This window comes from Triticum aestivum, chromosome 1D (assembly GCF_018294505.1).
Source record: "Triticum aestivum cultivar Chinese Spring chromosome 1D, IWGSC CS RefSeq v2.1, whole genome shotgun sequence".
NCBI classification, from domain to species: Eukaryota; Viridiplantae; Streptophyta; class Magnoliopsida; order Poales; family Poaceae; genus Triticum; species Triticum aestivum.
In genome coordinates this window covers 49,564,858-49,589,744 of record NC_057796.1, presented here as the reverse complement: position 1 = coordinate 49,589,744, position 24,887 = coordinate 49,564,858, and positions in this window count along the sequence as shown.

Genomic DNA, 24,887 nt, shown 5'->3' with positions numbered 1-24,887 from the left:
GCGTTCGCGGGGGCTGGTAGAGGTGACATCGGACCGGATGAAACTCTGGAGGACTCATTCATCCCAACGGTGGCGACGACCAGGGTCGCCATTCTCCTACTTGCAGACGCCGTCGAGGTCCCTGCCCTCCACCTCGACCCCATGCCCGGGTGAAAACCCTAAATCTCCTTAGATTGGGCGGCGGCGGCACTGCGTGTGTCGTGCCCTTCTTGGAGGCGCCGCCTGGGGCTATTGGGTGCTCGGTTTGAGAAACTGCAGGCTGAGGGGATGGGACCAGTGGCAGCAGGTGTTGTTTCGTGTCGGAGGATCGTCGTGGCATCTAGCACGTCGACAACGGCGGGTCTCAGCGGCATGGAGCAGCGGGGTCTCGCCGGTGGGCGTGTGATGATGGACGAGCGCATGATGGTGGCATTGTCTGGCGTCGTGGTGGCGTCGATGGCAGCTAGACCGGGCAAGGTAGATGCAGTAGTATGGCACTGAAGATGGATTGGTGGCAGGTGGCTGCGGCGGCCTCATACCCGGCAGGCGTCCTGGTTGAGGAATGCGCCGGACTGATGGGTGCCCCATACCCGGCAGGCGTCCTGGTTGGACCTCAGGTCTTAGATGTTAGGTTTGGCTGCGAGGTCTGTTTGGTATTAGGCCCAGACTAACAACATCCCTACATCAACTGGATAGGAGTAGCGATAGCTGTTGCCTAGACGGTGGCTTTAGTCTTACTGTTGTATGACTTTGTAAGGTCTTGTGTGAATAATTAATAAAGTGGTTGCATGCATCGTCCAGATGCAGAGGCCGGGGTCCTCCTCCATTTCTAAAAAAACTCGATAATGTGAAGTGCTCTCACTCCCCATATCTAAAACCGGTGTTGTCGCTGATCCATCCACATAACATATCGAAACCCACAGCCAGCGCAGCAGACCTAAAGCGTACACCATCACTAGTAGAAAACAGAGCTTTGGTCCAGGCCGGGTAAACCCATTAATCCCAGTTCACTCACGAACCGGGACCCGCATCGGTCCCGGTTTGTGAGGCCAGGGGGGCGGCCGTGCCTCGGGGGCCAATGGTCCTGGTTCGTCTGGCCCCTTTGGTCCCGGTTCCAGACACGAACCGGGACCAATGGGCCTCGCTCCTGGCCCACAATCATTGGTCGCGGTTGGTGGCTGGAACCGGGACCAAATGGAGCCTTTTAGTTCCGGTTCTAGCTACGAACCGGGACCAAAGAGATGCCTATATATACTCCTTGCCCGTGAGCACTAGTAGAAAAAGGGCCATTTGTCCCGGTTCATAAGGCCCATCTGTCCCGGTTGGGGAACCGGGACTAAAGGGTCGTTACTAATGCCCTAGGCCTTTAGTCCCGGTTCTTATACCAACCGGGACAGATGGGCCTCCACGTGGCCGCTCCGGCGAGCCCAGGCAGGAGGGCCTTTGGTCCCGGTTGGTAGCACCAACCGGGACCAATAAGCTTCCACGCGTCAGCATTTCAGGGGCTGGTTTTTTTGAAAGGATGTGGTTTAGGGGTTTTGGGGGTTAATTTAGGTTGTTATTGGTAGCTAATAGAGAGATGTGTCCTCTCTTATCTCCATGCTACTGCTACTGCTATGCCTAAACATGACTTAGATTGAAGTGATGCAACATGTGGTGCATGTCGAAAGTAATACTAATCCTAACTTGATCAAGTTTGGATTGTACTACTTTCGACATGCATGTTGCCTTCACTTCAATCCAATCCATGTTCATTTCACCCACAGATGTATAATAACTCTTCATGCTCGCATCATGCATCATCATAATAACAAGTCCTACTAATCATCATCATACAACTTCTACTCGCTATTAATAACAAGTCATACGATCATCATCCTGATAGTCATCGAACCAGCCCTACTTAATTGTTCTTAGCACATGATCATCAGTATTATGCAGGACCTAAATACCCTATTTAAGGTAAAATATCATAAAACAATATAGACCCCGACTCTCCATTATGGAGAATGGAGATCATCCTATCTCCAATTCTTGCGTGGCGCTTCCTTTTGCTTCCAAGAACCTCCTTACGACTGCCCATACATTTTTTCCATTCTCTGATTAGCATGTCTCCACTTTTTTTTAGAAATCCGGTATGGACAGTTGAGATTCGTAGGATGACCTGGATATATGTTCAAAACACGAAGGCTGCCATTCTGATACATCAAATGAGGCACACAATCCTCTGGGATTCTCTGTTGAAAAACATAGTAATAACTTCATAGTTAGCAATGATGTACTAGTTTTAGAAGTATGCAAAAGATGCACGGATGTCGTAATAGTAAAAAATCTTACCAGAGTATCTCCATGGTAGTTACCGTAGTTCAACACGTGCACTAGTGGCACGTATTGACCATAATGTTGAGGAGTTTGATTGTAGATATTGTAATTCTCAAGATCAGTACAAAATCCGACCAGATGATTTTCTCCTGATAAGTTAACTCGGAGCCATCGGTGTAGTGGGTTTTGTCTACCATGTTCCGCACATTGTTTGAACAATCAAAATAAGCTGTCATTGGAAATAAGCTGTCAACTATTTTGAAATAAACAATATAAATTAGTTAATAATTAACTATGTTTGAGAAACTCACATAGCGGTAGAACTGAAGGCGTATCAACAAGGACCCAAATGTCCATATTGTCTTGGTCGATGTCAGGATCACCAAGATCCATGGTGACAAGCATACCCTCATCAAAATCATACATCTTGCAAAATGCTTCCCAATTTTTGCAACCAAAATGGGTTTCGCTCTCAGCATTATACAGATTTACTTCAAAATCCACATCATGATGGGTCCTTAGGTGAATTTTCTTCGTTTCAAAATTTCCATGGTCTTCAAAATCCATCCTCTCCAAGACATAGCGTCTTGCATGGCATGGGATAAGCTATACTCGAATTGTAAAAGATGAAAATTACACGTTGAAATAGTTGAAGTCATGCTTAATTACGAAAAAAAACACTTGTCGCCGTTGCGTACCGTTTCAACATCGAAGATCTCCTCGAGCTTAATGCTGAAGCGCCGATCATCGTCCAGGTGAGGCCTGTCGCACAAACCTAGATCATCGTGGCACCAGCCGCACTGCCCCGGAGACTTTCATCGTCCGATGACGACATTTCCTACGTTCATAATTCAAAGATTAAACTTGTACAATTAAATATATGTACTACAAAAACTAAATTAGATCATTATTATTCATCACGGGTTGACTATCGGTCTGTCGAGTCTTTTCTTGAAAACTCTCAGCTCACGTGGTGTATACATTCGACCGTTGGTGATGGTCGCTCCTCCATTTGTCCCCGAGTGCATTACACCAAAATGTCTAGCACACGGGAACGAAGGAGAAGCGACCCCCACGACAACAGTCGGGATTCTTCGTCCTCTCATATATATATGGCGGAACTCTCCCTCACTGATTCCTCTCTGACATTTGTGACCGTCGGTGATGGTAGCTCCTCCTTTCGTTCCAGAGTGCATTACACCAAATTGTCTAGCACACAGGAACGAAGGAGAAGCTACCCCACGACAACAGTCGGGATTCTTCGTCCTCTCATATATGGTGGAGACTCGACAGACTTAAAGTCAACCCGAAATATCGTTTAATTATCTTTCTAAAAAAGGATTTGGCTGGTCTCACCTCGAGGTCGGAGGGGGTCGGTGACGGGGACGACGGCGGGGATGATGGAGGGGGGCTCCTAGATTTCTGTGACAACAAAAACCCTATAAGCTATCAACTAATCATATGCATACACTTGCATAGTGCTCTCATATTTAGCATTCAAATAGGCAGTAGTTCCAATTTGAGCATTCAATAAGCAAACCAAATGTAAGTAAGTAGTTTTCCCATTCTTAAAGAAACTACATCTCTCTCGTCGTACATGTCGAATTAAGAATACACCTCGAATACTCATACATAAATAGCATGCTAGTCAGTTAGACGTAGCCCGACGGGTATGCGCGGGGGTGACACCCAAGGGAGAACCATCACAGGATCATACTCAGTGAGATCCTGAAATGCCAGTATTGCGAACTGCCTCCAAACAACCATGTACGACGGACTGCTCGTCTCCTCGCTGACACAGTGACGTAATCGCGGTTCCGGAATAGGCACGTCACTGGCCCAACCGCCACAAAAAGGATATCAACGGTGGGTCTCACCAACCTCGCCTCGGATGTTTGGGGATCGTAGCAGAAATTAAAATTTTCTACGCATCACCAAGATCAATCTATGGAGTTTACTAGCAACGAGAGGGGAGGAGTGCATCTACATACCCTTGTAGATCGCGAGCGGAAGCGTTCAAGAGAACGGGGTTGATGGAGTCGTACTCGTCGTGATCCAAATCACCGATGATCCAAGCGCCGAACGGACGGCACCTCCGCGTTCAACACACGTACGGAGCGGTGACGTCTCCCACGCCTTGATCCAGCAAGGAGGAGGGAGAGGTTGAGGAAGAAGGCTCCAACAGCAGCACGACGGCGTGGTGGTGGTGGAGTGACAGTTCTCCGGCAGGGCTTCGCCAAGCACACGCGGAGGAGGAGAGGTGTTGGGGAGGGGAGGGGCTGCGCCTTGGATGTGGTGCTGCAGCCCTCCCCTCACACCTCTATTTATAGGGAGAAGGGGGAAGGGGGCCGGCCCCTCTAGATGAGATCTAGAGGGGGGGGGGCGGCGGCCAAGGGGGAGGGAGCTTGCCCCCCAAGCAAGGGGGGCGCCCCCCCTTTAGGGTTCCCCCCAAACCCTAGGCGCATGGGCCCTAGGGGGGTTGGCGCCCAGCCCACTAAGGGCTGGTTCCCTTCCACCTACAGCCCATAAGGCCCTCCGGGGCAGGTGGACCCTCCCGGTGGACCCCCGGAACCCCTCCGGTGGTCCCGGTATAATACCGGTATAACCCCGAATATTTCCGGTGACCGTATGGTGACTTCCCATATATAAATCTTTACCTCCGGACCATTCCGGAACTCCTCGTGACGTCCGGGATCTCATCCGGGACTCCGAACAACATTCGGTAATCACATACAAACCTTCCTTATAACCCTAGCGTCATCGAACCTTAAGTGTGTAGACCCTACGGGTTCGGGAATCATGCAGACATGACCGAGACACCTCTCTAGCCAATAACCAACAGCGGGATCTGGATACCCATGTTGGCTCCCACATGTTCCACGATGATCTCATCGGATGAACCACGATGTCGAGGATTCAAGCAATCCCGTATACAATTCCCTTTGTCAATCGGTACTTTACTTGCCCGAGATTCGATCGTCGGTATCCCAATACCTCGTTCAATCTCGTTACCGGCAAGTCACTTTACTCGTTCCGTAATGCATGATCCCGTGACTAACTACTTAGTCACATTGAGCTCATTATGATGATGCAATACCGAGTGGGCCCAGAGATACCTCTCCGTCATACGGAGTGACAAATCCCAGTCTCGATCCGAGCCAACCCAACAGACACTTTCGGAGATACCTGTAGTGCACCTTTATAGCCACCCAGTTACGTTGTGACGTTTGGTACACCCAAAGCATTCCTACGGTATCCGGGAGTTGCACGATCTCATGGTCTAAGGAAATGATACTTGACATTAGAAAAGCTTTAGCAAACGAACTACACGATCTAGTGCTATGCTTAGGATTGGGTCTTGTCCATCACATCATTCTCCTAATGATGTGATCCCGTTATCAATGACATCCAATGTCCATGGTCAGGAAACCGTAACCATCTATTGATCAACGAGCTAGTCAACTAGAGGCTCACTAGGGACATGTTATGGTCTATGTATTCACACATGTATTACGATTTCCGGATAACACAATTAAAGCATGAACAATAGACAATTATCATGAACAAGGAAATATAATAATAACCATTTTATTATTGCCTCTAGGGCATATTTCCAACAGTCTCCCACTTGCACTAGAGTCAATAATCTAGTTACATTGTGATGAATCGTACACCCATAGAGTTCTGGTGTTGATCATGTTTCGCTCGTGGAAGAGGTTTAGTCAACGGATCTGCGACATTCAAATCCGTATGCACTTTACAAATATCTATGTCTCCATTTTGAACATTTTCACGAATGGAGTTGAAGCGACGCTTGATGTGCCTGGTCTTCTTGTGAAACCTGGGCTCCTTGGCAAGGGCAATAGCTCCAGTGTTGTCACAGAAGAGAGTCATCGGCCCCGATGCATTGGGAATAACTCCTAGGTCGGCAATGAACTCCTTCATCCAGATTGCTTCATGTGCTGCCTCCGAGGCTGCCATGTACTCTGCTTCACATGTAGATCCCGCCACGACGCTTTGCTTGCAACTGCACCAGCTGACTGCCCCACCATTCAAAATGTACACGTATCCGGTTTGTGACTTAGAGTCATCCAGATCTGTGTCGAAGCTAGCATCGACGTAACCCTTTACGACGAGCTCTTCGTCACCTCCATAAACGAGAAACATATCCTTAGTCCTTTTCAGGTACTTCAGGATGTTCTTGACCGCTGTCCAGTGTTCCATGCCGGGATTACTTTGGTACCTTCCTACCAAACTTACGGCAAGGTTTACATCAGGTCTGGTACACAGCATGGCATACATAATAGACCCTATGGCCGAGGCATAGGGGACGACACTCATCTTTTCTCTATCTTCTGCCGTGGTCGGGCATTGAGCCGTGCTCAATCTCACACCTTGCAATACAGGCAAGAACCCCTTCTTGGACTGATCCATATTGAACTTCTTCAATATCTTGTCAAGGTATGTGCTTTGTGAAAGACCTATGAGGCGTCTCGATCTATCTCTATAGATCTTGATGCCTAATATGTAAGCAGCTTCTCCAAGGTCCTTCATTGAAAAACACTTATTCAAGTAGGCCTTTATACTTTCCAAGAATTCTATATCATTTCCCATCAATAGTATGTCATCCACATATAATATGAGAAATGCTACAGAGCTCCCACTCACTTTCTTGTAAACACAGGCTTCTCCATAAGTCTGTGTAAACCCAAACGCTTTGATCATCTCATCAAAGCGAATGTTCCAACTCCGAGATGCCTGCACCAGCCCATAGATTGAGCGCTGGAGCTTGCATACTTTGTCAGCATTCTTAGGATCGACAAAACCTTCCGGCTGCATCATATACAATTCTTCCTTAAGGAAGCCGTTAAGGAATGCCGTTTTGACGTCCATTTGCCATATTTCATAATCGTAGAATGCGGCAATTGCTAACATGATTCGGACGGACTTCAGCTTCGCTACGGGTGAGAAGGTCTCATCGTAGTCAACTCCTTGAACTTGTCGATAACCCTTAGCGACAAGTCGAGCTTTATAGATGGTAACATTTCCATCCGCGTCCGTCTTCTTCTTAAAGATCCATTTATTTTCTATCGCTCGCCGATCATCGGGCAAGTCTGTCAAAGTCCATACTTTGTTTTCATACATGGATCCTATCTCGGATTGCATGGCTTCAAGCCATTTGTTGGAATCTGGACCCGCCATTGCTTCTTCATAGTTCGAAGGTTCACCGTTGTCCAACAACATGATTTCCAGGACAGGGTTGCCGTACCACTCTGGTGCGGAACGTGTCCTTGTGGACCTACGAAGTTCAGTGGTAACTTGATCATGATCGTCATCATTAACTTCCTCTCTAGTCGGTGCAGGCACCACAGAAACATTTTCTTGTGCTGCGCTACTTTCTGGTTCGAGAGGGGTCATCTCATCAAGTTCCACTTTCCTCCCACTTACTTCTTTCGAGAGAAACTCTTTCTCCAGAAAGGACCCGTTCTTGGCAACGAAGATCTTGCCTTCGGATCTGAGGTAGAAGGTATACCCAATGGTTTCCTTAGGGTATCCTATGAAGACGCATTTTTCCGACTTGGGTTCGAGCTTTTCAGGTTGAAGTTTCTTGACATAAGCATCGCATCCCCAAACTTTAAGAAACGACAGCTTAGGTTTCTTTCCAAACCATAATTCATACGGTGTCGTCTCAACGGATTTCGACGGAGCCCTATTTAAAGTGAATGCGGCAGTCTCTAAAGCATAACCCCAGAATGATAGCGGTAGATCGGTAAGAGACATCATAGATCGCACCATATCCAATAGAGTGCGATTACGACGTTCGGACACACCATTACGCTGAAGGTGTTCCAGGCGGCGTGAGTTGTGAAACAATTCCACATTTCCTTAAGTGTGTGCCAAATTCGTGACTCAAATATTCCCCTCCACGATCTGATCGTAAGAACTTTATTTTCCTGTCACGTTGATTCTCAACCTCACTCTGAAATTCCTTGAACTTTTCAAAGGTCTCAGACTTGTGTTTCATTAAGTAGACATACCCATATCTACTCAAGTCATCAGTGAGGGTGAGAACATAACGATAGCCACCGCGAGCCTCAACGCTCATTGGACCGCACACATCAGTATGTATGATTTCCAATAAGTTGGTTGCTCGCTCCATTGTTCCGGAGAACGGAGTCTTGGTCATTTTGCCCATGAGGCATGGTTCGCACGTGTCAAATGATTCATAATCAAGAGACTCCAAAAGTCCATCTGCATGGAGTTTCTTCATGCGTTTGACACCAATGTGACCAAGGCGGCAGTGCCACAAGTATGTGGGACTATCATTATCAACCTTACATTTCTTGGCATTCACACTATGAATATGTGTAACATCACGTTCGAGATTCATTAAGAATAAACCATTGACCAGCGGGGCATGACCATAAAACATATCTCTCATATAAATAGAACAACCATTATTCTCGGATTTAAATGAGTAGCCATCTCGCATTAAACGAGATCCAGATACAATGTTCATGCTCAAAGCTGGCACTAAATAACAATTATTGAGGTTTAAAACTAATCCCGTAGGTAAATGTAGAGGTAGCGTGCCGACGGCGATCACATCGACCTTGGAACCATTCCCGACGCGCATCGTCACCTCGTCCTTTGCCAGTCTCCGCTTATTCCGCAGCTCCTGCTTTGAGTTACAAATATGAGCAACCGCACCGGTATCAAATACCCAGGAGCTACTACGAGCGCTGGTTAGGTACACATCAATAACATGTATATCACATATACCTTTGGTATTGCCGGCCTTCTTATCCGCTAAGTACTTGGGGCAGTTCCGCTTCCAGTGACCGTTTCCCTTGCAATAAAAGCACTCAGTCTCAGGCTTGGGTCCATTCTTTGTCTTCTTCCCGGCAGCTTGCTTACCGGGCGCGGCAACTCCCTTGCCGTCTTTCTTGAAGTTCTTCTTACCCTTGCCTTTCTTGAACTTAGTGGTTTTATTCACCATCAACACTTGATGTTCCTTTTTGATCTCCACCTCCGCTGATTTCAGCATTGAATATACCTCAGGAATGGTCTTTTCCATCCCCTGCATATTGAAGTTCATCACAAAGCTCTTGTAGCTAGGTGGGAGCGACTGAAGGATTCTGTCAACGATCGCGTCATCCGGGAGATTTACTCCCAGCTGAGACAAGCAGTTGTGCAACCCAGACATTTTGAGTATGTGTTCGCTGACAGAACTATTCTCCTCCATCTTACAACTGTAGAACTTGTCGGAGACTTCATATCTCTCGACCCGGGCATGAGCTTGGAAAACCATTTTCAGCTCTTGGAACATCTCATATGCTCCGTGCTGCTCAAAACGCTTTTGGAGCCCCGGTTCTAAGCTGTAAAGCATGCCGCACTGAACCAGGGAGTAATCATCACTACGTGACTGCCAGGCGTTCAGAACGTCTTGAGTTGCTGGGAAAACAGGTGCATCACCTAGCGGTGCTTCAAGGACATATGCTTTCTTGGCAGCTATGAGGATAATCCTCAGGTTACGGACCCAGTCCGTGTAGTTGCTACCATCGTCTTTCAGCTTGGTTTTCTCTAGGAACGCGTTGAAGTTGAGGGCAACATTAGCGTGGGCCATTTGATCTACAAGACATATTGTAAAGATTTTAGACTAAGTTCATGATAATTAAGTTCATCTAATCAAATTATTAATGAACTCCCACTCAGACAGACATCCCTCTAGTCATCTAAGTGATACATGATCCGAGTCAACTAGGCCGTGTCTGATCATCACGTGAGACGGACTAGTCATCATGGGTGAACATCTTCATGTTGATCGTATCTGCTATACGACTCATGCTCGACCTTTCGGTCTCTTGTGTTCCGAGGCCATGTCTGTACATGCTAGGCTCGTCAAGTCAACCTAAGTGTATTGCGTGTGTAAATCTGGCTTACACCCGTTGTATGCGAACGTTAGAACCTATCACACCCGATCATCACATGGTGCTTCGGAACAACGAACCTTCGCAACGGTGCACAGTTAGGGGGAACACTTTCTTGAAATTTTAGCGAGGGATCATCTTATTTATGCTACCGTCGTTCTAAGCAAATAAGATGTAAAACATGATAAACATCACATGCAATCAAATAGTGACATGATATGGCCAATATCATTTTGCTCCTTTTGATCTCCATCTTCGGGGCGCCATGTTCATCATCGTCACCGGCATGACACCATGATCTCCATCATCATGATCTCCATCATCGTGTCTTCATGAAGTTGTCTCGCCAACTATTACTTCTACTACTATGGCTAACGGTTAGCAATAAAGTAAAGTAATTACATGACGTTCCAGTTGACACGCAGGTCATAAATAAATTAAGACAACTCCTATGGCTCCTGCCGGTTGTCATACTCATCGACATGCAAGTCGTGATTCCTATTACAAGAACATGATCAATCTCATACATCACATATATCATTCATCACATCCTTCTGGCCATATCACATCACATGACACTTGCTGCAAAAACAAGTTAGACGTCCTCTAATTGTTGTTGCAAACTTTTACGTGGCTGCTATAGGTTTCTAGCAAGAACGATTCTTACCTACGCCAAAACCACAACGTGATATGCCAATTTCTATTTACCCTTCATAAGGACCCTTTTCATCGAATCCGATCCGACTAAAGTGGGAGAGACAGACCCCCGCTAGCCACCTTATGCAACTAGTGCATGTCAGTCGGTGGATCACCAAGATCAATCTATGGAGTTTACTAGCAACGAGAGGGGAGGAGTGCATCTACATACCCTTGTAGATCGCGGGCGGAAGCGTTCAAGAGAACGGGGTTGATGGAGTCGTACTCGTCGTGATCCAAATCACCGATGATGCAAGCGCCGAACGGACGGCACCTCCGTGTTCAACACACGTACGGAGCGGTGACGTCTCCCACGCCTTGATCCAGCAAGGAGGAGGGAGAGGTTGAGGAAGAAGGCTCCAACAGCAGCACGACGACGTGGTGGTGGTGGAGTGACAGTTCTCCGGCAGGGCTTCACCAAGCACACGCGGAGGAGGAGAGGTGTTGGGGAGGGGAGGGGCTGCGCCTTGGATGTGGTGCTGCAGCCCTCCCCTCACCCCTCTATTTATAGGGAGAAGGGGGAAGGGGGCCTGCCCCTCTAGATGAGATCTAGAGGGGGGCGGCGGCCAAGGGGGGAGGGAGCTTGCCCCCCAAGCAAGGGGGGCGCCCCCCCCCTTTAGGGTTCCCCCAAACCCTAGGCGCATGGGCCCTAGGGGGGTTGGCGCCCAGCCCACTAAGGGATGGTTCCCTTCCACCTACAGCCCATAAGGCCCTCCGGGGCAGGTGGACCCTCCCGGTGGACCCCCGGAACCTCTCCGGTGGTCCCGGTACAATACCGGTATACCCCCGAATATTTCCGGTGACCGTATGGTGACTTCCCATATATAAATCTTTACCTCCGGACCATTCCGGAACTCCTCGTGACGTCCGAGATCTTATCCGGGACTCCGAACAACATTCGGTAATCACATACAAACCTTCCTTATAACCCTAGCGTCATCGAACCTTAAGTGTGTAGACCCTACGGGTTTGGGAATCATGCAGACATGACCGAGACACCTCTCTAGCCAATAACCAACAGCGGGATCTGGATACCCATGTTGGCTCCCACATGTTCCACGATGATCTCATCAGATGAACCACGATGTCGAGGATTCAAGCAATCCCGTATACAATTCCCTTTGTCAATCGATACTTTACTTGCCCGAGATTCGATCGTCGGTATCCCAATACCTCGTTCAATCTCGTTACCGGCAAGTCACTTTACTCGTTCCGTAATGCATGATCCCGTGACTAACTACTTAGTCACATTGAGCTCATTATGATGATGCAATACCGAGTGGGCCCAGAGATACCTCTCCGTCATACGGAGTGACAAATCCCAGTCTCGATCCGAGCCAACCCAACAGACACTTTCGGAGATACCTGTAGTGCACCTTTATAGCCACCCAGTTACGTTGTGACGTTTGATACACCCAAAGCATTCCTACGGTATCCGGGAGTTGCACGATCTCATGGTCTAAGGAAATGATACTTGACATTAGAAAAGCTTCAGCAAACGAACTACACGATCTAGTGCTATGCTTAGGATTGGGTCTTGTCCATCACATCATTCTCCTAATGATGTGATCCCGTTATCAATGACATCCAATGTCCATGGTCAGGAAACCGTAACCATCTATTGATCAACGAGCTAGTCAACTAGAGGCTCACTAGGGACATGTTATGGTCTATGTGTTCACACATGTATTACGATTTCCGGATAACACAATTATAGCATGAACAATAGACAATTATCATGAACAAGGAAATATAATAATAACCATTTTATTATTGCCTCTATGGCATATTTCCAACATAATACACCTCGAATACTATCATACATATATATAGCATCGCTAGTACAGCTAGAACCGTAGCGCCCGACGGGTATCGGCGCGGGCGGTGGACACCCAAAGGGAAGGAACCATCACAGGATCATAGCTCCAGTGAGATCCCTGAAGAACCTGCCAGGTATTGTCGAACCTGCCCTCCAACGCAACCATGTAGCGACGGACGTGCTCGTCCTCCTCGCTGACACGGTGACGTACCACCTTCGCGGTGTCCGGAAGGCTAGGCACCGTCACTGGCCCACGCGACCGGCACCAAACAAGGATCGGGTCAACGACGGGCTGGCTCCTCACCAACCTACGCCCCCCGGAAGGTAGCACCTCCCAATACCAGCCCGGCGGAGCCCAGTCCCGGACATGGCCCCTCTGATCAAGCTGGCCTCCTCCACCGAGTCGACGACGAGGATGCGGGATAGGCATCGTCGACGTCGATGCGGGAATAATTGCTTGAACTAAAAAAAATAAACTAGTTCTATTAATTTTCTTGCTAAAAATAAACTACTTCTATAGTAAAATAAAGTAGTTTTATTAAATCAACTAGTTCAACTACTAATTAAGCACTTACTATAAATAAAATAAAGTAGTACTTACTAAAAATAAACTACTTCTATATATAGTAAAATAAAGTAGTTTTATTAAATCAACTAGTTCAACTACTAATTAAGCACTTACTATAAAGAAAATAAAGTAGTACTTACTAAAAATAAACAACTTCTATATATAGTAAAATAAAGTAGTTTTATTAAATCAACTAGTTCAACTACTAAGCACTTACTATAAATAAAATAAAGTAGTACTTACTAAAAATAAACTTGTTTAACTAGTTCTATTATTTATCGACCCCCCCTCATGTCGAAGTTATCGGGAAGGGGGTATATCGACAACGACATACCCGATAAAAAATAAAAAGAGAAAGAAGAAGAAGAAAAAGAGGAGAAGAAGAAAGGAATAGAGGAGAAGATCGAAGAAAAAAAGAAGAAGAAAAAAGAGGAGAAGAAGAAAGGAATAGAGGCTCTCCTCTATTACTTTCTTCTTCTCCTCTTTTTCTTCTCCTCTTTTTCTTCTTCTTTTTTCCTCTTCTTATTTATTTCTCCACTTCTTCCTCTCCTCTTCTTCTCCTTCTTATTCTCCTTTTCCACTTCTTATTTTCCCTTTTCCTCTCCCCCCTCATCACACATGTCCGAGGAGAAGAAGAAAAAAAAGGTGAAGAAGAAGGAATAGAGGAGAAGAAGAAAAAATAGATTTTAATCTATTTTTTTCTTCTCCTCTATTCCTTCTCCTTCTCCTCTTCTTCTTCGTCCTCTTCTTATTTTTCTTCTTCTTCCTTCTTCCTCTTTTCTTCTTTCCTTAATTTCTTTCCTCGACGACCCTAACCCTAAACAGTACAACTAACTACAACGACTTCGCTTGCATACATATGAACAAATATGATCAATCAACTATGAACAATATAAAAACATCATATGATATATGAACAAAAAAATCACATCTATGAAAAAAAATCATCTAATCATATAATTTTTACGGCGGCAGCGGGGGGCAGGACAGGGGCGTGGGGGGCGGGGCTCACTGGGGGCGGCGTCGGGGCAGGGGCGGCGCGGACCGGGGCGGGTACGACGCGGGGCGGTGCGGCGACGGCGTTGGGGGAGGGGGCGGCGGCGCGGCAACGGCGTCGGGGCAGGGGCGCGCGCGGCGACGGCGTCGGGGCAGTGTGAAAAAGAACTGAACCGAAAATTTCACAAGCATGGCTTATATAGACAGACCTTTGGTCCCGGTTCGTGGCAGCAACCGGGACCAAAGCACCCCTTTAGTCCCGGTTGGAGCCACCAACCGGGACCAAAGGTCGCTTTTCAGCAGCCCAAAGGGCGGGAAGCAGAGACCTTTGGTCCCGGTTGGTGGCACAAACCGGGACTAAAGGGTGCGCATTGGTACCGGTTGTTGGCATGAACCGGTACCAATGTATGCCTTTAGTACCGGTTGGTGGCACCAACCGGGACTAAAGGCCTTGTGCTGCCCGCATCGCGGCACGAAAGTTTAGTCCCACCTCGCTAGCTGAGGGAGCTCGAGAGTGGTTTATAAGCCCCACTCCTGCTGCCCTCTCGAGCTTCTCTAAAATGCAGGCTTTCGGGCCTAAACACACTGTATCTATATTAGGCCTTCTACAGGCCTGAATCCTGGCCCATGGGTGGGTTTCTAGTCGTATTCAGGCCGTGGTGGCCCAGTAGGTTGCTTTTTTTATTTTTCCGAGTTTATTTCTTTTCTTTTTTGCTTTATTTATTTTATTTTGTTTCTACTTACAACAAAATACTTATTTATTTTATTTTATTTTGTTTCTAATTACTTATTTATTCTATTTTATGATAATTATTTTTGCTATTAAAGTTTCTAACAAAAAAAGTTCTTTATGAAAATTCTTTTTGCTTTAAATGATTTTGAAAAGAAAAAACTTTGATAATTTTAGTTGCATCAATTTTATATAATTTTAGTTTCAATAATACTAGAGGTTGCTTATAATGTTTTGAACAGAAAATACGTTGATAATTTTAGTTTCATAACTTTTATTTATGTTATTAAAGTTTATTTTATTTTGTTTCTACTTATATATTTTATTAAAGTTTATTTTATTCTGTTTCTAATTACTTATTTATTTTATTTTATGATATTTGTTATTTTCCATGCATTTACTGATTATTTTGAGCTATAAGACCCTGAAATTGAAAAGCACTACAAATGAACTCTGAAAAGTTGAAAGTTGGCATGGTATCATCATTTCACCCACATAGCATGTGCAAGAAAGTAGAGAGGGTTACGACAAAAACTAGATGCACTTCGTGTACAAAACGGACAATCTCTTTCAAAGTATCAGGATTTCATACGGAAACTCGTCTGTTACAAAGGGATTTTATTTTTTAGAACTTATTTGAACTCCATAGTTTTTCTTTGTTCAAAATGCACCATTCAAAGCCACATCATCAATTTTCAACCATTTCTGACTTCATTTGTTATTTTCCATGCATTTACTGATTATTTTGAGCTATAAGACCATGAAATTGAAAAACACTACAAATGAACTCTTAAAAGGTTGAAAGTTGGCATGGTATCATCATTTCACCCACATAGCATGTGCAAGAAAGTAGAGAGGGTTACGGCAAAAACTGGATGCACTTCGTGTACAAAACGAACAATCTGTTTCGAAGTATCAGGATTTCATAAGGAAACTCATCTGTTACAACAGGCATTTCAAATGAACCACGAAAAGGTTGAAAGTTGGCATGGTATCATCATAATAGTTGTGGAGAGAAAGTCTTCACTTTTTTTTCACTTGTGTGAATTGCTTATTGCGCCATAACCATGGATAATCTTCATCGTTTATCAGGATGCTTGGGTCAGCCTTGACTTTGAAGAGAGGAATTTCATGAAACTTTTCATAATCTTCAGACATGTCTGTCTTGCCCTCCACTCCCACGATGTCCCTTTTTCCTGAAAGAACTATGTGGCGCTTTGGCTCATCGTATGATGTATTCGCTTCCTTATCTTTTTTTTTTCTCGGTTTGGTAGACATGTCCTTCACATAGATAACCTGTGCCACATCATTGGCTAGGACGAACGGTTCGTCAGTGTACCCAAGATTATTCAGATCCACTGTTGACATTCCGTACTGTGCGTCTACATGTACCCCGCCTCCTGACAGATTGACCCATTTGCACTTAAACAAAGGGACCTTAAAATCATGTCCGTAGTCAAGTTCTCATATGTCCATTATGTAACCATAATATGTGTCCTTTCCCCTCTCGGTTGCTGCATCAAAGCGGACACCGCTATTTTGGTTGGTGCTCTTTTGATCTTGGGCGATCGTGTAAAATGTATTCCCATTTATCTCGTCTCCTTTGTAAGTCAATACAATCGAAGATGGTCCCCTGGACAACGAGTACAACTCATCACAAACAGTGTTATCACCTTTGAGACGTGTTTCCAACCAACTGCTGAAAGTCCTGATGTGTTCACATGTAATCCAGTCGTCACACTGCTCCGGGTGTTTGGAGCGCAGACTGTTCTTGTGTTCATCGACATACGGGGTCACCAAGGTAGAGTTCTGTAGAACTGTGTAGTGTGCTTGAGACCAAGAATGCCCGTCCCTGCATATTATTGAGTCCGCTCCTAGTGTGCCTTTTCCAGTCAGTCTCCCATCATACCGCGATTTAGGGAGACCTATCTTCTTAAGGCCAGGAATGAAGTCAACACAAAACCCAATGACATCCTCTGTTTGATGGCCCATGGAGATGCTTCCTTCTGGCCTAGCATGGTTACGGACATATTTCTTTAGGACTCCCATGAACCTCTCAAAGGGGAACATATTGTGTAGAAATACGGGGCCCAGAATGACAATCTCGTCGACTAGATGAACTAGGACGTGCGTCATGATATTGAAGAAGGATGGTGGGAACACCAGCTCGAAACTGACAAGACATTGCGCCACATCACTCCTTAGCCTTGGTATGATTTCTGGATCGATCACCTTCTGAGAGATTGCATTGAGGAATGCACATAGCTTCACAATGGCTAATCGGACGTTTTCCGGTAGAAGCCCCCTCAATGCAACCGGAAGCAGTTGCGTCATAATCACGTGGCAGTCATGAGACTTTAGGTTCTGGAACTTTTTCTTTGGAATATTTATTATTTCATTTATATTCGACGAGAAGCCAGTTGGGACCTTCATACTGAGCAGGCATTCAAAAAAGATTTCCTTCTCTTCTTTGGTAAGAGCGTAGCTGGCAAGACCTTCATACTGCTTTGGAGGCATGCCGTCTTTTTGTGCAAATGTTGCAGGTCCTCCCGTGCCTCAGGTGTATCTTTGTTCTTCCCATACACGCCCAAGAAGCCTAACAGGTTCACGCAAAGGTTCTTCGTCACGTGCATCACGTCGATTGAAGAGCGTACCTCTAGCTCTTTCCAGTAGGGTAGGTCCCAAAATATAGATTTCTTCTTCCACATGGGTCCGCGTCCCTCAGCGTCATTCGGAACAGCTAGTCCGCCGGGACCCTTTCCAAATATTACGTGTAAATTAGAGACCATAGCAAGTACGTGATCACCGGTACGCATGGCGGGCTTCTTCCGGTGATCTGCCTCGCCTTTGAAATGCTTGCCTTTCTTTCGACATTGATGGTTGGTCGGGAGAAATCGACGATGGCCCAGGTACACATTCTTCCTGCATTTGTCCAGGTATATACTTTCGGTGTCATCTAAACAGTGCGTGCATGCGTGGTATCCCTTATTTGTCTGTCCTGAAAGGTTACTGAGAGCGGGCCAATCATTGATGGTCACGAACAGCAACGCCTTTAGGTCAAATTCTTCCCCCATGTGCTCATCCCACACACGTACACCTGTTCCATTCCACAGCTGTAAGAGTTCTTCAACTAATGGCCTTAGGTACACATCAATGTCGTTGCCGGGTTGCTTAGGGCCTTGGATGAGAATTGGCATCATAATGAACTTCCGCTTCATGCACATCCAAGGAGGAAGGTTATACATACATAGAGTCACGGGCCAGGTGCTATGATTGCTGCTCTACTCCCCAAAAGGATTAATGCCATCCGCGCTTAAAGCAAACCATACGTTCCTTGGGTCACTTGCAAACTCAGCCCAGAACTTTCTCTTGATTTTTCTCCACTGCGACCCGTCAGCGGGTGTTCTCAACTTCCCGTCGTTCTTACGGTCCTCACTGTGCCTTCGCATCAACTTGGCATGCTCTTTGTTTCCAAACAATCGTTTCAACCGTGGTATTATAGGAGCATACCACATCACCTTCGCAGGAACCCTCTTCCTGCGGGGCTCGCCCTCAACATCACCAGGGTCATCTCGTCTGATCTTATACCGCAATGCACCGCATACCGGGCATGCGTTCAAATCCTTGTACGCACCGCGGTAGAGGATGCAGTCATTAGGGCATGCATGTATCTTCCCCACCTCCAATCCTAGAGGGCATATGACCTTCTTTGCTGTGTACATACTGTCGGGCAATTCGTTATCCTTTGGAAGCTTCTTCTTCAAGATTTTTAGCAGCTTCTCAAATCCTTTGTCAAGCACATCATTCTCTGACTTCCACTGCAGCAATTCCAGTACGGTACCGAGCTTTGTGTTGCCATCTTCGCAATTGGGGTACAACCCTTTTTTGTGATCCTCTAACATGCGATCGAACTTCAGCTTCTCCTTTTCACTTTCGCACTTTTCCCTTGCATCAACAATGACCCGGCGGAGATCATCATCGGGCACATTGTCTGGTTCCTCTGGTTCTTCAGCTTCCTCTTGATCTTCAGCTTCCCCCGTTGCAGCATCACCGTATTCAGGGGGCACATAGTTGTCATCGTCCTCTTCTTCTTCGATGTCTTCCATCATAACCCCTATTTCTCCGTGCTTCATCCAAACATTATAGTGTGGCATGAAACCCTTATAAAGCAGGTGGGTGTGAAGGATTTTTTTTGTCAGAGTAAGACCTCGTATTCCCACAATTAGGGCATGGACAACACATAAAACCATTCTGCTTGTTTGCCTCAGCCACTTCGAGAAAATTATGCACGCCCTTAATGTACTCAGAGGTGTGTCTGTCACCGTACATCCATTGTCGGTTCATCTGCGTGCATTATATATAATTATGTGTGTCAAAAGTAAGAAAATTAGACAAGTATATATCTAAAGTAAGATTTTTTTTTCAGAAAGAAGATAAGAACAAGAGGCTCACCACGGTGGTGCCGACGACGAGATCGGCGCGGGCGATCGACGGCGGTGAAGATGAGGACGGGGCGTGACGGACCGCTAAACCTAGACAAATCTCGGAAAAAATGGAGCTCGGAGGTCGAGCTTCGAGAGGAGAAAGCTTAACTAGTGTGGCTCGGGCATTTCATCGAACACCTCACATGCATAAGAGGTGAGCTAGAGCACCCAAATGCCCTTCCTCGCCGGCGAGTAAAAAACAGAGCACTGTGGAGTTCTTTGCTCGCCGGCGATGGGATATATATAGGCAACTCATTTGTCCCGGTTCGTGGCTGGAACTGGGACTAAAGGCCATCCTTCTGTCCCAGTTCCTGCCACGAACCGGGACCAATGGTTGTGGGCCAGGAGCGAGGCTCATTGGTCCCGGTTCGTGCCAAGAGCCGGGACAAATGGGTCCAGAAGAAACGGGACCAATGCCCACGAGGCCCTGGCCGGCCCCCTGGGCTCACGAACCGGGACAAATGCCTCTATTGGTCCCGGTTCGTGGCAGAACCGGGACTAATGGGCTGCCCAGGCCCGAACGAAAGCCCCTTTTTCTACTAGTGGAGCAGATCAGTGGAGTGCTCAGTTTTTTTGGCTGGCCGTGGGAGAGCTTTGTGATGCTCTAACTCACCTCCTATACACATGAGTTGATTACCACGGTAGCTCTAAGAAGTTGAGGTATGTTTTTTTTTTGACGGAACAAAAAGTTCGAGACAGGTCGACACTTTCGCAGACCATTCTTCCAAAAAATAGCAGACAAATGATAGACACATTAACAGAGAAATGATAACGTCCTCAGATTGTGAGCCCCATCGATCTAAGTTCATAATTACTAGATGATCAATTAGTTCATTCAATTTCCGATGAAAATATTGATTCAAGCATGGAATTATGGATTAGGACTTAATGGTTCAGGGTGGACACGGTCCGGGCCGGTCCGGTCCCTCACCGAGCTGCCATTTGGACCGGCCGGCGGCGGTCCGGACCGGACCGGACCGACCAGCCTCACGGTCCTGTTTCCAGGGACCGGACCGGCGGCGGTGAAGCTCGGGCCGGACCGAGTGGACCGACCAACCATCACCGTCGGCGACTTGCGCGGGCGCAGATGCGAGGTGGGCGACGTGCGCAGGTGCTGTGGCGAGGAGGCGTCTGTGTGCGAGAGCCGGCGGCGAGAGGTAGACGACGTGCTGTTGGAAGTGATGTTAGCCATGAACGTGTGCATGTTTATCTCTAGCGGTTTTCTCTATTGCATGCAAGCAGTCTATCGCGTGCATGTGCCCATGATTATTCATGTCTGGCCTTGCCGTGGATGAGTGGATAAAATTGGTCGTGGAGTTAATTGTGGGATGGCCCCATAATTATCGGATCATAGTTGTTTCTCTCGTTAGTTGCGAATAAAAGGAAACAAAGATCGTGGAGTTAGTCGTGGGATTGATAGTTTGATACGACCGTGCTAGCTAGGGTAACTACTTTTACGGAAGGAGCAAATAAGGGGAGAATCAATTGAAGAATCCTGGGCAGTTATTTCCATGTAGGTGTAGCAACCAATTATCGCGTGATTGCGCCATGATTATCGAATCGCCCCTTTTCTCTCGGTCTTCTTCGGTCCGACCGAGCGGACCGGGCTTTAACCGGACCGGACCGAAGAATTTTCGGTCCATATTTCAGGGACCGGACCGGCTAATTTTCTGAGCAGGCCAGGACCGAGCTGGTCGGGACCGAGCGGGCCAGTGTCGTCCACCCTGATTAATGGTAGAGCAGCTGGACTCGACTTCTACTCTCAGCGTGTTTGGTTGGGGGTAATTAGAGCTAGGAAATGGAAATTGAAGGGGTACAAGACTTTAAATATATTGTTTGATTGAAGGGATTGAGAATTTATAAGGGAATAGTCATGGGACTTGAGACTCCAACGCCCACCGTTTTATTAACACAGAAGGGGGTTGGAGTTGGGAGGGAATTGTTTTAGTGAGTCAATCTTAACCGTTCATCATAACTTATTTTAACTTTCTTTGTAAAGTCCCTCGTCAATTCCCATGAACCAAACAAGGGAATACAATTTGTCCTTAATTCTCACACATAATTTCTATCGTGTGCCAAACAGAGGATTGGGAATAAAACGACCCATCCCATATCTAATCTCAATACAACTCCCTATTCTAAACTCCCATTCCCCCTCCCAAATATTGCCAAACACGCTGTCTGAGTCGAACTCGTACCACGCCCGGCGACGCAAGCCAGCTCAAATAAATCTAGGTCCCAATTGGTCGGACCCCTCCACAGAATCGATCCATCGAGATACAATACAAGCAGATCGCTTGATTCGCGGCTCGTCGACGATGGCCTCCGGCGGCAACGACCGTCTCTCCGGCCTCAGCGACCACCTCCTGCGCCGCGTCCTCCGCTTCCTCCCCGTCAGGGAGGGCGCGCTCACCACCGCGCTCTCGAGGCGGTGGCGCCCGCTCTGGCTCTCCTGCGGCGTCTGGCGCTCCGGCAGCACCCTCAACCTCGTGGGGCGCGCCTACGAGGACAAGGACGACGACCCCCACGCCCTCTACAGCGACGAAGCCCGCCGTCACTTCTACGCCAGGCGCGACGCCTTCGTCTCCGCCGCCCACGAGGCGCTCGACGCCGCCCACAAGGCGGCTGAAGCCGACGGCGAGAGTCCCATCAGGGCGCTCACCATCCGCGTGGAGGCCAACGGCGCCAGCAAGATCCACGATTTCCTGCACCGCGACATGGACTACAAACACCACGACGTGCTCGCCGGCTTGCTCTCCCACCCGGCGGCGCGCAGCGTTGAGGAGCTCCGGATCGCCGCGGTGGACTCCGTCGACGGGAAGCCCATGTACTTCGAGAGAAGCAAGTATGAGGCCAGCGCCAACATTCGTGGGCTTGGGATCTACCCGCTCGGTCTCGGCTCCCTGCCCTCAGAGACCCTCCGCGTCCTGGAGCACACCAACTGCAGCAGCCTCACCCCGGCCGCCGCCGGCGCGTTTTTCACTCGGTTGTCGTCGTTGCGGATGCGACACTGCAATGTTCCCTTTGAGGAACTTCAGCGCATCGTCGACGCCGCGCCATTGCTAGCCTTCATCCATCTTGAGGCCATACTCCTCGAGGAGGAACGCCGGTCGAACAACACTGAAGGTATCTCGCCACCGCCGCCGGAAAAAGGCGAGCTCCGCTCTCTCAGCTTCCCGGCGGCCACCGCACTCGTGCTTGACAAGTGCTCCTTGAAGGAGGAGGGCACCATGGAGATCTACGCGCCGATGTTGCGCCACTTCCGGTACCAAGGGGTCGTCCGACATATCTCGCTGAAACCGCCGCCGCCGCTGTTGGCTCGGGCGGAACTGACTCTCCTTGAGCACGGCTACAAACGACATAGGGACCCACACACGGCCCGCCGGAGCTTCTGGGGAACAGTCCAAGGTTTCATCCACGCCAAGGAGATGAAGTTGAGGGTGCGCCATCTGGAGGAGATTGCCATCACCAACGAGACAAGAAAAGCCAAGCTCCTGCCCGAGCTCCGCAGCCTCGAGCACCTAGAGCTCGTGGGAGTGTACACGCCTACTGGCAAGACGGCGGCGGTGGTGATCGCGAACCTACTCTGCTGCAGCCCGTCGCTGCGCGACCTCGAGATCAAGCTCAGCACGGCGCATGAAGATACTAACAAGAGCATCTATTACGGGTTCGATTTCCTAAAAAGAAAATACCCATCCCAGTTCGAAGAGTCCGTCCGTCGTTCCAAGCGTCGCAGATCACAGTCGATGGTGGCCGTAGACGAGGATGACGGTGTTAACTACGATGGGGCTTCTGATCTGCGTGGCCGCTCGTTCGAATGCTTGCGGAGGAGCTTAAGAAGAGTCGGCCTGCAATTCCAGCAGGAGAAGACGAACTGCTTTGGAGTCAGGCTCATCAAATTCTTCGCCGAAAATGCCAAGGTTCTGGAAACAATGTGCGTCGACGCTGGAAACGAGAGAATACATGAGCACATGAATCACAAAATTGAGAAATGGATTGCTAGTTCATCCGAGAGAAGGAGGAAGAACTCAAAAGATGCAACAAGGATTCTGTTAGGTTGATCTCTCCACCAATGGGCCCAACGGCTCATTGGGCCCTTGACCCACGCCCTGATCGGGGGCGTCCAGCCCAAGCAAGGCTGGTGGGCCCCTGTCGCGCAGTGCTATAAAGAGGAGGTGGGGAGCAGGGGCACGGGGTACGAGGTTCGTCACCGCCACTGTTCCCCACTCCTAACCCTATCCGATCCAGAGGGAGGCACTGAAGCGATGGGAAGCTCCACCGCTGCCACTCATGCACTTCACCGTCGACCTCTACACCGACCGTCACTGCCCGTGCGCAGTCCTCCATCGACGAACCAGCAATGGCCGGAACGCTAAGGTAAACACCCGAATACAGACAATATCCCACTGATCTACTCCTAGTCGATCCAGTAAGTCTATCAGATTCAAGTCTTGTCTCTTGCAAGATGAAACTAGACAACGTGCATGGATCCACCGTCCATGGTTGCTTTGAAATTTGTGCTACTTTTTTCTACTGTTTTCAAATCTTGCCTTGCTTCAAAGTGTTACATTAGCCATTTTCTCTCATTCCAAAGTGTATCATAATGTTCCATTGTGTATCAGCAAACCTGATAAAAAAAAGTGCATTAATCTTTTTTGATGGTACACAATAATGATGGTATACTTTGAAACAAGAAAAAAGAATGAAACAAGATAAATTTTGACAACAACAAAAGAGCAGCATGGATCTCTAAAATTTGTAAAGTCGGGCCCCTGTCTTTTCTCTAAAATAAATATATAGGTAGGTAGACAGATAGAAGGAGGGAGGGAGAGAGAGAGAGAGAGAGAGAGAGAGAGAGAGAGAGAGAGAGAGAGAGAGAGAGAGATGAAGGCTCTTAGGATTTAGTAGGGCTCATGTCCAGCGAGAGATTGCAGGCATTCACAACACTTAAGACAATGTATAACACCGATTCTCATGAGGACATCCCTACCACCATTACAACCACAACTCTCGCCACTACACATGATCAAATTCCAAAAAAAAACAAGGGCCAGTCATTAGAGCTCGCTCACACTAATTAAATTATTAGGTACTTCTGTCTCTAGGAACTTCTCATAATATCATGAGAGTATGATGTATGATATGATTGTGTTATTCAGGAATAAAGTGTCGATGTGTTTTCACAAAGTACCTATAACAACGATGTGAGTTCCGCATTTACTCCCTTCGTTCTCATAAGTAGGACATAAATTTCTCTCTCTGGTTTTTCTGTTTGAACAAAGTGCATGGTGCAACGTAGACCCCTTTCTCCCCCAAACTATCCCTAATCTATCGTCCCTAATTCCAGCGATGTAGCATCGTG